This window comes from Podarcis pityusensis (assembly GCF_964106645.2).
Source record: "Podarcis pityusensis genome assembly, chromosome: 16".
Taxonomy (NCBI): domain Eukaryota; kingdom Metazoa; phylum Chordata; class Lepidosauria; order Squamata; family Lacertidae; genus Podarcis; species Podarcis pityusensis.
In genome coordinates this window covers 24,728,660-24,746,194 of record NC_138041.1, presented here as the reverse complement: position 1 = coordinate 24,746,194, position 17,535 = coordinate 24,728,660, and positions in this window count along the sequence as shown.

Genomic DNA, 17,535 nt, shown 5'->3' with positions numbered 1-17,535 from the left:
TGTCTCAGACAGATGCCCCCATCATATTAAGCTTCAGGGAATTCTCCCCCCCCCCCCCCGGTGGCAGCAAGAAGCAGAGAAAACAAAGAAGGGTTCTTACTAATGAGTTTATTCAGTCATCACAGTGGGAGACAAGGAACGCAGTCTGTCTCCGTTAATGGCGTTGCTCCAACTGAGCTCCTTCCCCCTCCCTTCCTAGCAGCAGCACCTCCCTTTACGGCAGTCGACAGGGGTTAATTGTCTCTGAGTCCTTTGCTCTTGCACTCTCAATGACCGCCGGGTTCTGGGAGAAGGGGGTTCAGAAATACTCTCCAGTGATAATGTGTCAGCTGGCTGCTCTGTCTCTCAGTTTTCCCTATCTCTTCTCCCAACACCTTCCAACTCTTCTGTTTGCCTGTCTCTGAGCTGTGACCTGCCTCAAACCACTGCTGTAATTCAATACTGTAGTGATGGCCAAACTTGGCTCTCCAGCTGTTTGGGGACTACAATTCCCATCATCCCTGACCACTGGTCCTGTTAGGTAGGGATGATGGGAGTTGTAGTCACAAAACAGCTGGAGGGCCAAGTTTGGCCATCACTGCAATACTGCCTTCCTCTTCTCTGGAAGCTTCAGGAGAAGCGGGGGGCGATCTCCACCATTCCTCCTCCATCTCGTCCCCTTCAGTCCAGTCCCTGACACATCAGCAGTCTGGCCCCAGCATTCTGCCCCAGCTGGTGTTTCAGAACCAGGCCCAAGGACAGCTCCACATAGAGCACATTTCAGTAATCCAGCCTCAAAGTTCAGAGAAATTTGCATTAAAATGCTGATGAATTTTCATGAAGGCTGAAAGGAGTTGGAGTCCAACAACCTCTGAAGTGGCAGAGGTTTACATACACACTGAACTCTTTGGTGTCCCCTTTAACGCTGGAGATCAAATACAGGTCTTTCAACTCTCCCACCTTCCTTTCCATTAGGAGTGACATTCAGCACTTTCTTGTTTGCATCTCTCGGGGAATAGGAGTTTGGCATCAGCTCGGTAATGCCACATTAACTAACGCTTTTGTATTTAATTGCATTAGCATGTGTTTATATTTTTTTCCCGGTGGCTCTTGAGATGCTTCGGGGAGCCATTAATAACGGCGGCGATCAGACAACGTTCTCATGTTATTCACGGTGCATCAGTTCCAAGAGCTGCAAATAGCACAGAACTGGATGGGCAGATTGGGAGATGCTTGCTCCCCCAAAGAGATAATGTCTGTACACAGACAACTGTAATGCAAATCTTACCTTCTGCTCATTTAAACCCATTTTGGGTGGAACTGATGAGTAAAGATCCTGCCTTTTATTTATAAGAGCTCTATTAATATCTGAAAAATGTCAACCCTCCTAACACGCACACACATTGAGACAGCCTAACTTCTGTTGCTTATGCTCTGGTAAACCTCTAGGTTACATTACTTCAATGCATTCTATGTGGGGCTGCCCTTGAAGACAGTTCGGAAACTGCAGCTGGTGCGGAATTCAGTGGCCAGGTTGCTCACTGGGGGAAGATGGTCTGAGCACATCACACCAATCCTGGTTTGACTGCACTAGCTACCAAGTACCGTATTTTTAGCCCTATAGGACGCACTTTTTCGCCTCCAAAAATGAAGGGGAAATGTGTGTGCGTCCTATGGGGTGAATGCAGGCTTTTGCTGAAGCCTGGAGAGCGAGACGGGTCAGTGCGCACCAACCCCTCTCGCTCTCCAGGCTTCAGGAAGCTATCCGCAAGCTGTGGGAGAGCTGCGCGAAGTTGTGCAGCTCTCCCACAGCTTGTGGAGAGCTGCCTGCACCCCGAAGCCTGGGGGCGCGCTGAGCTCAGCGCCCCCCAGGCTTTGGGCTTCGTGCAGCTCTCCCATGGCTTGTGGAGAGCTGCCTGTTCTGGGGGCTGGGGTTGGGGGAAGCTCGGGCTTCCCCCGCCCCAGCCCCGTGCCTGGGGGGGGGGACTAATTTCCCCCCCCAAAAAAAAACTAGGTGCGCCCCTGCTTCTTCCGTGGAGCGAAGCCGCACAGCCATTGCCGGAGAGCGCTGCCTTTTTCCTGGGACAATTTGGCTTCTAAAATAATCACCCGTGAGTACTTAAATTTCGGACAATTGGACTTTAAATAAGGACTTGCGAGCAGAAAGGAAAATTGGACTTAAAAGTTTGCCTCAATTTGGCACTGAAACGGGAAGATCTAAACAGGAAGTCAGCCTTCCGTTTCTTGTAGATAGATTAAAGCAAAGACATGGCAAACTAGAGCTCAGAAAATCGCTTGTAAAAGATTAACTTTCATCATTTAAAATTGTTGAACCCCCTTCGGAAGCAGGAGAAGAGGGGGATTTTTTCGGACTGTTTAAACCTGCAGAAGTGAGTGTAAAGGAAAGTAACTTTCCACCGTCCTGATCCTGGAGCGGGGTGTCAGGACTGACGTTTTTTGAAGCTCATTGACCAGAGACAAACGTTTTTGACAGACAGCTATAAGAAGAGAAACACTGATTCCATTGTTCCCCTTCGCATTTTAAAGGAACAAATATTGACAAAATATCTGAAAAAGGAAACTTTGTTGTTAGACTTGTCTTTAAAAGAAAGAACAAATAGAAGTTTTCCCCCTAGAGGGAGACTGTGAAACTGTAACCAACTCCGGGGAGCTTGCAGCTGATACAGATTACAATCGTGGGAATAGACTTCTGACCTTGCAGGACAATGTATTCAGAAGCTCTGTTGCGTGCTTTCTGTAAAACAAATGCCCTACTGGAACAGCTACATGAGAAGACGGACTTGATGACTGATGCGATCAGAAATTTTGAACAGGCAGTGGGAAATTATATGGAGCCCACCCAGGAATTAAATCAGGAGTGTGCCCTGACAGAACAGATGAGGGAAGAGGATGTTGCTGAATCTTGGGCGCCAGAGATGAAGGGAGCTGTGGCCCAGCAGGAACATGAGCTTTTGGACTTGACAAATGAACTTGGAAAAAGCCAGATTTGGAAAGATAAAGTTTGGTTTGGTTTGGAAATGGGGGGTTGGATAGACCCCCCTATGCAGGGATGTTTGGACTTTTCAAGTCTGGCAATGGGCCGTGAGATGTTTGGGGTTGTGGGGGCTCTTAATTTTGGAGGGATTTTGAAACATGTTCTTAAATACCACATGGAGTTTAGTGTGGACTATGGAAAAGGGGCTGATTTGTCGAGAAGGGTCAAAAACATTGTTAAGCTGGAGTTCCCACGAGTGAAAGGAGCAGGAGACAAAGGAAAATACAGTTATAAATATGAAGAAGAGCTGCGGAAGGGACATGGAAGAGACTTAAGGGCCTCGGATACAAGGTTACCAGGTTAATGCGCTATATCGATGGGATAATAAGAACTGACAAAACCCGGGACCAGGAGGAAGGGACGCTGGATGAAGATTGGATTGTTTTTATTTCTTTTTTTTACTACTAGGATTGCTTTATAAAATTGATGAATGTTAGAAAAATGTTGGAACGAAATTACTTGGCTTTAGCAAAAATGTTTAAAGAATTATGTAAGAATATTATGGTTATGAGAAGTTGGTAAAAATAAGATTTAAGTTTTAAGCTTTAAGGTTCTTTATAGTAAGATAAGATTAAAATAGATTAAGGTAATGTAATGACAGAATATTATGAAATATGGAAAGGATTTGCTGCGACAATTAACAACTAGGATACAAAAAAAAGGGAGGAGGAGGAGGTCAAAGAAAGAAGGTAATGACAGTTGAGGATTTGAGAATGATGGATTTGTTTTTGAGTGTTTGTGGTGTATTTTTGTTTTTTGAATTTGTATTGTTTGATGTGATTTGTTGTTGTTTTTTCTTTCTCTTTTTCTGCATTGTTCTCTTTTGTAATTCTAAAATTTTTCAATAAATATCATTTTAAAAAAAAAAAAACTAGGTGCGCCCTATGGGCCGAAAAATACAGTATTTTCCAGGCCCAATTCAAAGTGCTGGTTTTGACCTATAAAGCTTTGTGCAGTCACCGGTCTGCCCCTCATCCCCAGTGTGGCTGATACCGAGCTAAATGGACCAATAGTCTGACTCCAGATAAGGCAGCTTCTTATTTCCCCTTCTCATACAGCTTAGGTCATGGTTTCAGGATGCAGTGAAGTCTATCTTTTTTCTGTTTTTTATTATTGCTTTGACAAAGTAACAATCATAAATAAATAAGAATAAAAATGTGCACCACCATTGTAACTATCCGGCCTCCCAAAATTTCAACACCTCTTGCGATGGTTTGACCCCTTTCCGTTTTAACAGTACAAATTCTTACAAACACCCTCCATATCTGCTCAAAATCACTTCTCCTGCATATTCCCAGTCTTGCCTTAATGGCACATGTTAATTTACCATTAATAGCTATATCCCACACCTCTTTATACCATTCTTCCATTTTATATTGGCAAGATTTGATATTCTATCAACTGGAGTGTTATTAATGAAAAATTAATAAAAAAATATTTACAAAAAAACACACCAAAAATAAATAAATATTGCCCCTTCCACTTCCTAGCTATCATAATTTCTGCAGCTGTCAATAAATTTGTGAGCAAGTCCTTCATAGCCTGCGAACCTTGATAATAATGCTGCCTCTGGACTTTTGGTCACTTTAACTGAGTGATTTCTGTTATCTCCTTAAACACCCTTTGCCAGAAAAATTGCACCTATTTACACCCCCACCACATGTGAACATAATTCCTGGTTTCCTGGCATCCCCTCCAACATAACACCGAACATTTCTTGTTTATTTGATTTAATCTGACTGGTGTTGTTTTTTAAAAAATGTTTTTTATTGATTTTCCAAAACAAAAATAGATAAAGCATATATTCTTACATTCAACATTTTTGTGTCTACTTATTTACCTTGCGCATTATCGTGCCCGGACTTCCTTCCTTCCCTACATCGGCTTTCACAATTAACATCCTCTCTTACAGATTCTTATTTACACTTTATCCACGTCACAAGATTTATATTAACCCTGCTACAGTCTTTAAGCTTCTACAATTATTCCGTATGTACTCAACAAATTTACTCCACTCCTCTTCGAACTTTGTTACTTTTTGGTTCCGAATCTTATAGGTCATTTTCGCCAATTCTACGTATTCAAACATTTTCATCTGCCACTCCATTAAAGCTGGGATTTCTATTTTTGAGCCACTAAAATCCTAGCGGAGGTCGTTAAATACCATCTCCAAACTAAGTAAAGCCTATCCTACCATCGCAAGAGTCCACCATTTCAAAACCACTTCTGCCAACCTTTGGGAGGCTATGAAAGCAGTGACAAGAGGTATCTGTAACCAAGAGTCTGCCATCTCATCTCAGTTTTTCTGGTTGAGTCTTTGACCCGGATCCACCTTCCGCTCCTTGGGGTCTGGCAAAACACAGCCAGTGCATGCCTAATCTTTGCTTTTAAATATATCTATCTATATCTTTCTTCAGGATTTTTCTAGCCGAGGAGCAAGACTCTCCCAATCCACTAATCAAGTCTTTATTTTCATTAGCTAAAACTCCTGTTGAAGTGTATGCCTCGAAGAATATCAATGGGAATATCTGACTTGATTGAATTTTGCTAGGATTTGCTTGGGTAATGAACCCTACCTTTGACTCTGATTAGCGCGACTAGTTCAGTTAGTTTGGCTAATCAAAGACACGGCTTGGCTGGGACTCTTCAAATTGGAAATCAAAGCTGATGAAGTCAACATTTGTTAAACAAGCCTCAAGTGGGGATTTTTGCATTGACCTCAGTGGAGGCTGAGTTGTGAGTGTGTGTTATGCTCACTGAGAACCTAAGAAGAGGCTGTTGGATCAGGCCAATGGCCTATCTGTGCCAGCATCCTGTTCCCACAGTGGCCACCCAAATGCTTGTGGGGAAACTCGTAAGCAGGATTTGAACACAACAGCACTCCCCCAATACCCTGCGGTTTCCAGCAATTGGCATTCAGAAGCATTGCAGCCTCTGACCATAGAGACAGACATAGCTAGTAGCCATTGGTGGCCCTTTCCTCCTGAATTTCTCTTTTAAAAGCATCAAAATTGATGTCAGGGACTGGACTGAAGAGGAGGGCTGGGGGTCGCCCCCTCCCTCTCCTCTGCTTCCCTCAGAGGAGGAGTGGGGGCATCACCCCCCTTCCCCAGCAGTTTCAAGAGAAGAGGGAGACAAGATTGAATTACAGTGGTACCTCAGGTTACAGACGCTTCAGGTTACAGATTCCACTGACCCAGAAATAGGACCTCGGGTTAAGAACTTTGCTTCAGGATGAGAACAAAAATCGTGCAGCGGCAACGGGAGGCCCCATTAGCTAAAGTGGTACCTCAGGTTAAGAACAGTTTCAGGTTAAGAACGGACCTCCAGAACTAATTAAGTTCTTAACCCAAGATACCACTGTACAGCAGAACTCAGAGCTGCCAAGTTATGACATGTTAGGAGAAGGAAGGGGAGAACTGCCAGCAGAGACGTCCTTGGAAAGCATTGAAGAGCCACCATCCCCATGTACACACTGCTCAACTGGAATTCAAGAACAAAAGGCTCAACAACAATTGACTCCTGAGACCCCCCATAGAGCCAAGAGCTGTTGCTGGAGAAAGAAGGGGAGGAGGTCAGTGTGAGCAACGTCACTGTGGAGTAAAGGACTGGGTTCTTTGTCTTGCACCACGATGACTGAATAAAACTGTAAATACGAACTTTCTTGTTTCTTCCTTGATCCTCGATGCTACTGGGGGAGGTGGGAATCCCCCAAGCCTGACAGTTGGGGGCAATCACTGCCTCCTGTGGGAACGGATTCTACAGTTTAACTCTGCACTGAATGAAGGACCTTCTTTTATCTGTTCTGAATTATGCTTCATTGGATGCCCACAAATTGAGGATAGAATGGTGAGGAGAAGAATTATGTACACCACCTTGAGCTTCTTCAAGTAATGGTCACCAAACTGGGAGAGATAGCCAATGCCTCGGAAGACAGAAACAGGATTCAAGATGACCTTAAGAGATTGGAGAACTGGACCAAAACTAACAAAATGAAGTGTAATCGGGACAAATGTAAGGTTCTACATTGGGGTTAACTTCCATCTCTACAGTTCTATGACTTTACAAGGTGTGACCGGGAAGTTCGGTGAATAGTCACAGAAATTGGACAGCGAGAAATATTCGAACTTACAATCTGCATCGGAGACCCACGAAATGCTCACAATTGTGTACGGAGATGAAGCTGTAACTCGAAAGACAGTGTGTGGGTGGTTTAAGCATTTCCGTGAAGGGCGGCAAAGCATCGAAGATGACCTTCGGTCTGGCAGACCGTTGACAAGCAGAATGGTGGCAAATGTCAATAGAGTTCATGAGTTATTGATGTGGGATCACCGTTTGTCCGTCTGAATAATGGAGGAAGAATTGCATATTCCATGTGAAATCGTTACTGAGTTGTTCCACCCTCCATATTCTCCTGATCTGACCCCACTGGATTTCTTTTCCCCCCAAAACTGAAATCTGCACTAAAAGGGCACAGATTTTCCAACATTTCACATGTCCAAGCTACTGTGACGAGGGAACTGAAAGCAGTACGAAAAGAGGACTTCTCCATACGCCTCCAACAGTTCTACGAATGTTGTCAACGGTGCATTGTATCAGAGGGGGCCTACTTTGAAGGCCTGTAAGGCATCTATGTTAGAATTTTTCTCGCTTTCCGATTTCTGTGACCATTCACCAGTGGTCTTTCCGGTGTTATTCATCTCCACAGATCAGGAAACTCAACTTAGATGATCACCTAAGACACTATTTCTGATTCCTCTGTGCTGCATGAACAAACAGCTGTGTGCCTAGCACAGGCAAAAGCAGAGATTTCAATTAATGAAGAGATTAGTCTAATCTCTGCGTAACCCGGGGCCGTACAAGTCTTTGAGTGCCTGACAAGTGGAAGTTCCAGTCCACAGAAGGCTCAGCGGCACTTCCAGAGCTGAACAATCTCGGGGGACATCTGGCTGGTGGGAGCAGGAACTGGGCCCCGAGGCAAGAGCATCCTTGTTCCAAGCCGACAGAGAGAAGACAGGGAGAGCTCAGCAGCATCCAAATCCCTTGTAATGACATGATTAAAGCTGCCATTGTCTCGGCTGCAAAGGCAGGCAGACAGCTGCAGAGCAAGGCGAAGGCGCGCGCACCGGCTGCGCACAGCTGCCAACATCTGCTGGGGGAGGGAGGGGGAGAGGACCGCGCTTGCACAGCTAATTAATTGCCTCCTGAATTAACAAATGATGCGGAAACAAAACAGAGCAATCGAGGCAACAGTGGTGAGGTGGAGACGCTCCAATTTGCACCGGAGCTTGGAGAAGCGATGGGTCCTTGACACAGAGGAGAAGCCAGTTGAAGATGCACTTCAGAGCTGGGACTTAAAACCGGCATGGTTGTGGAGGTGGGAGGGTGTGGAAGGGATCAAATGCAAAAGTCTTCAAGAGATACTGCTGTGGATAATATCCTCTCGGGTGATTAGGAGGAGGAACAAGAAGTTAAAAATTGCATGGCTCTGGAATTGGCTCACATGAGAGGTAGCAAACAGCCAACTCAGATGCAGTGGCATAGCCTGGGGGGGACCACAGGGGCAGTGGCCCGGGCACAAAATTGTTAAAGGTAAAGGGACCCCTGACCATTAGGTCCAGTTGTGACCGACTCTGGGGTTGTGGTGCTCATCTCACTTTATTGGCCAAGGGAGCCGGCATACAGCTTCCGGGTCATGTGGCCAGCATGACTAAGTCGCTTCTGGCGAACCAGAGCAGCGCACGGAAACGCCGTTTACCTTCCCGTAAAGGAGCGGTACCTATTTATCTACTTGCACTTTGATGTGCTTTCGAACTGCTAAGTTGGCAGGAGCAGGGACCGAGCAACGGGAGCTCACCCCGTCGCGGGGATTCGAACCGCCAACCTTCTGATCGGCAAGTCCTAGGCTCTGTGTTAGAGACACCAAATTTCAACACCTGGTGCTGCCTTAAAACAGCTGCACACTTCCGTTGCTGGGCTCCATTGAAAATGGCTTCTCCATGTGAGCCAGGAAGTGACCTCTCCAGACAACGGAATGACTCTTCTTTTCTTATCTCTGTGGCTGTGATCTCCTGGGTGACTCAGGCAGTTGAATGTGCCTGCATACTCCGTCTGTTTCCCTCTTTCTCACCCACCCCTTCTGTGCAGCCCCGGATACTGGCAACCCACACTACACCACTTCTTGGATGGTTAAAAAAGCCAGGGTGGTGTGGTGGTTGCAGAGTGTCATATTAGGACCTGGGGAACCATGGTTCATCCCCCCCCCCCCAATGGCCATGAAGCTCGCTGGCTGTGACCTTGGGCCAGTCACTGCCTCTCAGCCTAACTTAATATACACATCTTTTTAAGCCATTTTGCCTGATGTACACATCTTTGTAAAATAATTATTCCTTATATGAAGCATTTTTGTATGCTGCTTCATATGTGTGTGTGTGTGTGTGTGTGCGTGCGTGCGTGCGTGCATGCGTGTGGATAGATGATAGACAGATGATAGATAGATAGATAGATAGATGAAAGTGTGTGTGTGTGTGTGTGTGTGTGTGTGTATAAAACTGTGTGTGTATATATACATATACATATATGTGTATACACACACACACACATTCATTTTCATACATACATGCATGTTTGTACACATGACAGGGTTGGGGAACTGCACTGAAAAATTTGGAGCATTCTGAATTTCCAGCAGTGGCTATTTGGGGGCTCTTGTGCTGTTTCAGAAAGTATGAATTAGGCAGATTCACCTATGAAGTTGTTGATGGTGATGCTAATGACTGGCCCTTCACCCTAAGGTTTCAGGGCAGGTGACAACAGTTTAAAACTACTTACAAATGTAAACTGAGTAAAAAAATTAAAAATTCCCCACCTAGATACACCTAGACTTTAACCACGGTTTATGAACTATGGTTAATATTAACCATGGTTTAGAATTATGTGAGAGTGAGGCTATTGTATGAATGCAAATACTGCGACAGCAAGAAAGCAGGCAGCCTCAGCCCGCTTTAGACATTTGATCAGAGAGGGAAGCTTTCCTTGCCAGTTACGGGAACCAGGTTGCACCAGTACAAAAGCTCGATTCCTGGCCGTCACATGGCTTTTTCAAAAGCCCTCAAGATGGCTTTCCACACAAGAACCAATAAAGCACACAATTTATGGCATCAATAAAGCCACATATGAAAAGAAGAGGAAGAAAGCAGCATTTTCATAATGAAAATCATGGCAGCCACAGAATTTCATAAGGACACCACAATAAGCTCAGGAGTGTTTGTGTTAATCTCTGTACACTCGGTGAAATGAAATTCTTCTCATTGTTGCACAAAGCCACCAGTGAGTTTCATCTGTGAAAACATTCCTTCCCCTCCAGACTCAGTTCAGGTCCAGCTTTATGGTTCCTCAGTCTGTTTTGAAACAGGCAGTGGTTAGTGTATTTGACCAGAGCCTAGGAAACCAGGGTTGAAATCTCCACTCACCATTGGGTGGCTTTTGGCCAATCGCTGTCTCTCAGCCTAACACAGGAACACAGGAAGCTGCCTTATACGGAGCCAGACCATTGGACCATCCAGCTCAGCATTGTCTACACTGATTGGTGGCAGCTCAGCGAGATTTCAGGCAGGGGACATTCCCAGTCCTACCTGGAGATGCCATGGACACAACCTGGGACATTCTGCATGTAAAACAGATACTCTACCACGGAGATATGGCCTTTGCCATTGCTATCGCACCACCTCGAACCTACCTTGCAGGGTGGTTATGGGTACAAAATGGGGAGGAAGTGAAGCAAGCTCTGGGAAGGAAAATTGGTCTATAAACCCAGTTTATTTCTTTTTTTGCATTTATAGTCCACCTTCTTCAAGGAGCTCAAAGTGGTATGTATGGTTCTTCACCCCTCCTTTGATCCCCACAACAACCCTGTGAGGTAGGTTCTGTTGAGAGGCAGTGAGTGCCTGGCCCAAAGTCACCCAGTGATTGTCGTGGCCAAGTGGAGATTTGAACCCTGGCCTCCCAGGTCCTAGTCTGACGCTCTAACCACTGCTCCACAATGTAAGAAATGAGTCCATTTAAAAGTTGATTTATATGTTGCTCTCCTGTAAACAGGGAAGGAAGACCCATTTTTTGAATGTGAGCTCTTATACTTGTCTTAAAGGTAAAGGGACCCCTGACCATTAGGTCCAGTCGTGACTGACTCTGGGGTTGCGGTGCTCATCTCGCTTTATTGGCCGAGGGAGCCGGCGTACAGCTTCCGGGTCATGTGGCCAGCATGACTAAGCCGCTTCTGGCGAACCAGAGCAGCGCACAGAAACGCCGTTTACCTTCCCGCCGGAGCGGTACCTATTTATCTATTTTCACTTTGACGTGCTTTCAAATTGCTAGGTTGGCAGGAGCAGGGACCGAGCAACAGGAGCTCACCCCGTCGCAGGGATTCGAACCACCAACCTTCTGATCGGCAAGTCCTAGGCTCTGTGGTTTAGACCGCAGCGCCACCCGCATCCCATATACTTGTCTTATTCCTTTGTTATTATTATTGTACCTGAAGGAGCGTCTCCACCCCCATCATTCAGCCCAGACACTGAGGTCCGGCTCCAAGGGCCTTCTGGCGGTTCCCTTCCTGCGAGAAGTGAGGTTGCAGGGAACCAGGCAGAGGGCCTTCTTGGTAGTGGCGCCTGCCCTGGGGAACGCCCTCCCATCAGATGTCAAGGAAATAAACAACTATCTCACTTTAAGAAGACATCTGAAGGCAGCCCTGTTTAGGGAGGTTTTTAATGTTTGATGTTTTGTCATTTTATTATTATTAATAATAATATTCAGTTGGGAGCCACCCAGCGTGGCTGGAGAAACCCAGCCAGATGGGCAGGGTATAAATTTATTATTATTATTATTATTATTATTATTAGACAAGAGTCTATACTGCTCCATCAAAGCCCCACAAACCACCTTGAGCTAGTGTGGGGCGCATAAGGCTTTAACTGGAGAAAATCCAATCTCACCCGATTAGAGCGAAGTGGAAGGGAAGATAAATGGGGAAATGGGGTGTCCATAGAGATCATTAGGGGGCTGGAGGGAGTGATGGATGAGACAACATTAGGGGAGCTAACTGTGCACAGCTCTGATAAATGAGGACTAATGAGGGGCAAAGGCATCAGCAAATATTTGTGAAGGCTGTAAACAAGAGGGAGGGGAGGCCATTGCGACAGGAGCTGGGACCAAAGGAAATTGAGATGGAACCAGAATGCAAATGGCATTAGGCAACTGTGCAAAGGCAGCACTGAGCTCAGGGCTTCCCGGCTCCAGAAATAAAAGAAAAGAGCTTCGTCGAGCTCAGTGTTACGTACACTGACTGGCAGCACTGACTCTTCAGAGATCTCCCCCAGCCCTGCCTGGAGATGCCAGGGATCAAACCCTTCCACATGCCAAGCAGATGCTCTGCCACTGAGCTGCAACAGCAAATGGAGGAAGCTGCCTTAGGCAGAGTCAGGCGGTTGCTCCATGTAGGTCAGTGATGCCTACACTGGTCGGCAGCAGCTCTCTGGGGTTTCAGACCCCAAGACATTCCCAGACCCTACCTGGAGATGCTAGGGATTGAACTTGGGACCTTCTGCATGCAAAGCAGGTGCTCTATTCCTGAGTTATATCCTCTTCCGGAATATTTACAGTGGTACCTTGGTTCTCAGATGCCTTGGTACTCAAACAAATTGGAACCCAAACGCTGCAAACCCGGAAGTATGTGTTCCAGTTTGTGAACTTTTTCCAGAAGCCGAACGTTCTCCGCTTTGAGTGCTACACTTCCATTTTGAGTGTTACGCTGAGGTCTGTCTGTTTTTGCTATTTATTTTCCATTTTTGTGGCTTTTTTATTTTATTTTTGTGACTGTATGGAACCTAGTTCAACTACTGATTGATTGTGTGACTACAGTACATTGTTTATTGCTTTCATTTTATGGCTCAATGGTCTTGTTAAATAGTAAAATTCGTGTTAAATTGCTGTTAAGTTTGAGAACCAAGGTACCACTGTACATGATGCCACCAGACTCTTCCTTCAGATAGCCTCTGAAAGCCTCGTTCATTGGGGTCAGCTCCGGGGTGGTCCTGTGGGAGTGAGTTCCACAGTTTAACTGTGTACTGCATGAAGAAGTCCTTTCTCTTGTCTTGCCTTCACCTTCCAACATTCAGCTTCATTTGATGTCCCTGAGTTCTAGTGTTAGGAGAGAGGAAGGAAAACTTTTCTCTGTCCACTTTCCCCATGCCATCTGTAATTTTATAAAGGTTTTCAGAAGCAGCCTGTGGGTTTTCAAATGGACACCATGATCCTGCGAGCTGAGCCCTCCCTTTGTGATCCAGGGCGCATTTATGTAGCTGACGCGATTAATTACATAAATTACGTTCTCATTGATGCTGTTATCAACCCATTCAGTTCAACGCAAAGGAAACACAATGCAAATTTGTGGGGGTTATAATGACTGAGAGGGATGCAGGTGGCGCTGTGGGTTAAACCACAGAGCCTAGGACTTGCCGATCAGAAGGTTGGCGGTTCAGATCCCGGCGACGGAGTGAGCTCCCGTTGCTCTGTTCCTGCTCCTGCCAACCTAGCAGTTTGAAAGCACATCAAAGTGCAAGTAGATAAATAGGTACTGCTCCGGCGGGAAGGTAAACAGCATTTCTGTGCGCTGCTCTGGTTTGCCAGAAGCGGCTTAGTCATGCTGGCCGCATGACCCAGAAACTTTACGCCGGCTCCCTCTGCCAATAAAGCGAGATGAGCGCCGCAACCCCAGAGTCGGTCACGACTGGACCTAATGGTCAGGGGTCCCTTTACCTTAACCATTCCTAATAAAGGGACGCGGGTGGTGCTGTGGTCTAAACCACTGAGCCTAGGGCTTGCCGATCGGAAGGTTGGCGGTTCGAATCCCCACGACGGGGTAAACTCCCGTTGCTCGGTCCCAGCTCCTGCCAACCTAGCAGTTCGAAAGCACCTCAAAGTGCAAGTAGATAGATAGGTACAGCTGCAGCGGGAAGGTAAACGGCATTTCCGTGCGCTGCTCTGGTTCGCCAGAAGCGGCTTAGTCATGCTGGCCACATGACCCGGAAGCTGTACGCCGGCTCCCTCGGCCAATAAAGCGAGATGAGCGCCACAGCCCCAGGGTCGGTCACGACTGGACCTAATGGTCAGGGGTCCCTTTACCTTTACCTATAATGACCGAGAGCAAGAACAGCAAGCATAGATAGTATTTGTTGGTTTTGCTTCCGTTCCAGACATAGGACGAATAATTGAACATCTGCAGTTTCCACTCCTCTGCCTGCTTTTGCCAGAATTCTCCAACATTCCTATTAATGGCTTGCAAAACACCATAATATTTTTAACCTCCCACCCTGAATGAATCAGATAGTGAGCCAGTTCCACATGTCATATATGTGTGTGTGTGTGTGTGTGTGTGTGTAGTTTTCCAGTAGTTTTAAGCGCTTGGCAAGCCTTGCTTGGGAGGCTTGGAGGGGGTGGGTCATCTCTGAAAAAACCGAGCCAAAAATATCATTCCAAGGCTCAAATGATTGAGCCTCAGCACAACGGTCCTCTCTCTCTAAGCAAAAGAAGAGGTGGTTGCCATGGCAACATGCCTCTCAAGGACCCTCCTGCAAGGCTAAAGAGTTGTCCAATTGTGGATGAGTGTGTTTGTGAGAATAGGTGTTCCCGGGGATGGTTAACTGGGAGCCTGGCAGGAGCCTCTTCTGGTGCTTTTAAAGACCTACCTTGGAGAGCGTTGGGCCCTGATGTCAAGGAAGGCTGGAGCGCAGAGCAAATAGTTGTCTCCTAATAAATGTGTATTGACACATTCAGGAACTGTTGCTCCTGCAAATAATTAAATCCATGGGGGTTTCCTACACAAGCATCCTATTGATGTGTACATATCAATGTAAATGCATTTAAAAAAAAAAAAGTCATAAGCAGGAGAAGGCTCTCTTGGTGATCTTGACCTCATTGCTTGCCTGTCATTAGGGATTAGAGCATGGGGGGGTTGCCTATTCTCTATGGGAGGAGTAAACTGACTCCACTGAGCTGTCCTTAAGTGTCCTCGTTGGAAATGGAGATGAGCTTGACACTCTGAGGCTTCTCTTTAGTTAAAGGTTCCCAACAGGCAGTGGCAGCGAGGAGATTTTCGTTTTTAATTACCTTGCATGGCTAGTGGATATGTAAAGTAAAGGCAAAGGGACCCCTGACTGTTAAGTCCAGTCACGAACGATTCTGGGGTTGCGGCGCTCATCTCGCTTTATTGGCCGAGGGAGCCGGCGTACAGCTTCCGGGTCACGTGGCCAGCATGACTAAGCTGCTTCTGGAGAACCAGAGCAGCGCACGGAAATGCCGTTTACCTTCCCGCTGGAGTGGTACCTATTTATCTACTTGCACTTGGATGTGCTTTCGAACTGCTAGGTTAGCAGCAGCTGGGACCGAGCAACGGGAGCTCACTCCATCGCGGGGATTCGAACCGCCGACCTTCTGATCGGCAAGTCCTAGGCTCTGTGATTTAGACCACAGCACCACCCGTGTGGATATGAGGCCCTGGTAAATGGAAACTGGAGGGATGGCTACAGTAATACCTTGGTTCTCAAACTCAATCCGTTCCGGAAGTCCGTTCCAAAACCAAAGCGTTCCAAAACCAAGGTGCGCTTTCCCATAGAAAGTAATGCAAAACGGATTCACCCGTTCCAGACTTTTAAAAAGAACCCCATAAACAGCAATTTAACATGAATTTTACTATCTAACAAGACCATTGATCCATAAAATGAAAGCAATAAACAATGTACTTCAGTCACACAATCAGTCAATCAATCAGTAGCTGAACTGGGTTCCACACAGTCACAAAAACAAACAAAAAAAAGCCACAAAAACAAAATAAATAGCAAAAACAGACAGACCTCAGCGAAACAGTCAAAACAGAAGTGCGCCACTCAAATTGTCAGCATAACCAGGGCTGTCTTTACCTGGGGGTGCAGGGAACCCGGGCACTGAATTCTGTGGGACGCCAAATGTATTCGGGGGGGGGGCGCCATATGTATACCTAGTGTATACATTGATCGGTGGCAGTGAAAAGCAATGGAGCAAAAGCCCCCACCCCCTCCATCGCTGTGTTACTCCATTGCGTCAAATATTCCCGCCGAGTCATGAAACGAAAGCAGTTATTTCTGCTGCGTCATTGTTACAGGTGAGTGATTCCCACCCCCCCAAAAAAAAAATCAACAGCTTTGGCTTCCCCCCTCCTCCAAAAAGGTGAGTTTGCCCCCCTCTAAAAAATTTGGGGGCGGCTAAACTAAATTTGGGGGCGCTGGGCAGATCTTTGCACCCCGGCGGCGCGTATGCTAAAGATGGCCCTGAGCGTAACACTCAAAACAGTAGCATAGCACTCAAAACGGAGCACGTTCGGCTTCCAAAAAATGTTCACAAACCGGAACGCTTATATCCGGGTTTGCAGTGTTTGGGTTCCAAGTTGTTTGATAACCAAGGTGTTTGAGAACCAAGGTACCACTGTACTTGAATGCCGCTGGGATTTTTCACCTTTCCTGAGGAGGTTCCCTCTGTGGGGTTTTGTGACACAGGATCGCTTCTTTATTCTTGTTGTAGGAATGTTAGAAGAGCTCTGCAAACAGGCCAATGGCCCACCTAGTCGAGCAGGCAGTGGCCAACCAGATGCCCCATTGGGAAGCCCACAAGAAAGACTTGGACACAACAACCACTCCTCCCACTTGTGGTTCCCAATGTGGCCAGCAGCCTTCTACTCCGCGAATTTGTCTTTGAAAGCCGTCCCAAGTTGGTGGCCATCACTGCTTCCAGTGGGTGGGAGTTCCACAGGATAACTATGCACTGGGCGAAGAAGTCTTTCCTCTTCTCCATCCCTAATCTCCCATAATTCACTTTCGCTGGATGCTCCAACAACGGTCTAGCACACTGTGCGATATTTTTGCAGCTTTGAGAATTTGTTTCCAAATGACAAACCATACAGAGCAAAAGCAATACAAATAGACAGAAACAGTGAAAGGAAAGGAAATAGAAAGAAAACAAAAACAAAACACAATATATTACAATTAGATAACAGGTTAAAATATAAAACTTCCAATAATAATAATAATAATAATAATAATAATAAATAATTTATTATTTATACCCCAGCCACTCTGAGCTGCTTCCAACAAAACACTAAAATACAATAACCTATTAAACATTAATAATTCTCATTATACTACTTATTTTGTCTATATTTGTTATTTATGCATATATGTCTATGTGTGAACTTAATAAAGACTATTAGCAGGGACCCAGGTGGCGCTGTGGGTTAAACCACAGAGCCTAGGACTTGCCGATCAGAAGGTCGCGGTTCGAATCCCCGCGACGGGGTGAGCTCCCATTGCTCGGTCCCTGCTCCTGCCAACCTAGCAGTTCGAAAGCACATCAAAGTGCAAGTAGATAAATAGGTACCACTCTGGTGGGAAGGTAAACGGCATTTTCGTGCGCTGCTCTGG